General features: G+C 32.7%; 1 pseudogene; it reads right to left on the bottom strand.

Annotated features, from left to right (window-relative positions):
- Positions 1–331: 331 nt before the first annotated feature.
- Positions 332–857, bottom strand: LOC136386343 (RNA-binding protein 8A pseudogene; annotated as a pseudogene).
- Positions 858–1,297: the final 440 nt, after the last annotated feature.

Below are 1,297 nucleotides of genomic sequence, written 5' to 3'. Positions count from 1 at the left end.
GGCATCTTTTCACATGTTTATTGAACATTATGTAAATTTCCTGTTCAAAATATACTTTTTAAAAAAAATTGGATTTTTTTCTGAATGATTCTATTTTTCAGATATCAAAAATATACTCACCTCTGAGTCATTACTTTTTTTTACAATGTTATAATTATTTTTAGAAAACAAAAATGGGACATTTATTCATAACTCAAGTCCCTCCCAAAAATATTAAGCAATAAGGCAAAAGATTAAATATAAACAGTGAGTTTTACTCCAACCTTATTTTTCTAAGGCTGTGTGGTCAAATGGAATATCTGAAGAGAATACCTTGATAATAGAGGACCTGTCAACAATGCCTGTGGTATGGATTTATGCTGAATCTTCTGCCACCTCTCTTCTTGCCCTCAGGTGTGACCCAAACAAAGCATCAGTCCACACTAATCAGCTGTTCCATCAAATCTTGGACACTGAGTTCCTGTTCCTCCATAGCTGCTTGTGCTTCCTTGTATGTTTTATACTTAACTAGAGTATATATACCCTTTCAGGTATCCTATATGGTTATCCAGGTTGAGGTGAATATTTTTTATTTCTCCATAATCTGAAAATTTGTCATAGATATCTTCTTTGGTGGCTTCTTCATAAATTCCAATGACAAAGAGAATGCAGCCTTCAATAAAGTGTTGTGGTCTGGGTACATCTCCACCCTGTTCCACACTGTCATAATCCTCATGCTTGAGACTTCTCTTCAAAGCCCAAACTGCAGCCCTTTTTTTTCTTTGATTTTTCTTTCAGTTTGTGTATGCTCTCATCCCCATTCTCATCTGTGGCAAAATCCTTGCCCCAGCCACATGAATATCCAGCATATCCATCATTTTCCTTTCGTTGTAACTCTCCTCAATACCGGTCAGAACTCCCAATGTTATCATTTTTTTAACAGAAATGATTAATTTTATTTAATTGAATCTATCAATATGTTTTGGTAAGTTTTATTTTAGGTCTGATCTTTGCCCTCCCTAAGACCAAAAGGGTTTTCTCTTATATTTTCTTTCCATAACTTCATTTTCTTACCTTTTATATTTAGGTTTGTAATCTGTCAGAAATCAATTTTTATATATGGTGTGACGTGGAAATTTAGCCAGTTTGCTTTGATCTATTTATTCAAATTCTTCTTTTGTTTATTGATTATTGATTTGTGGTTTTAATATATATATAAATTCTCTATCACTTTCCTCAGAGTCTTTTTTTCCCTGTACCAGTACCTGTTGTTATTTTTTTAAACTACTATAACTTTGTACTATATGATAATTACTTT

Source organism: Saccopteryx leptura, chromosome X (genome assembly GCF_036850995.1).
Source record: "Saccopteryx leptura isolate mSacLep1 chromosome X, mSacLep1_pri_phased_curated, whole genome shotgun sequence".
NCBI lineage: Eukaryota > Metazoa > Chordata > Mammalia > Chiroptera > Emballonuridae > Saccopteryx > Saccopteryx leptura.
Note: the sequence above shows the minus strand (reverse complement) of the source record. Positions and strands in the feature narration are given on the sequence as shown.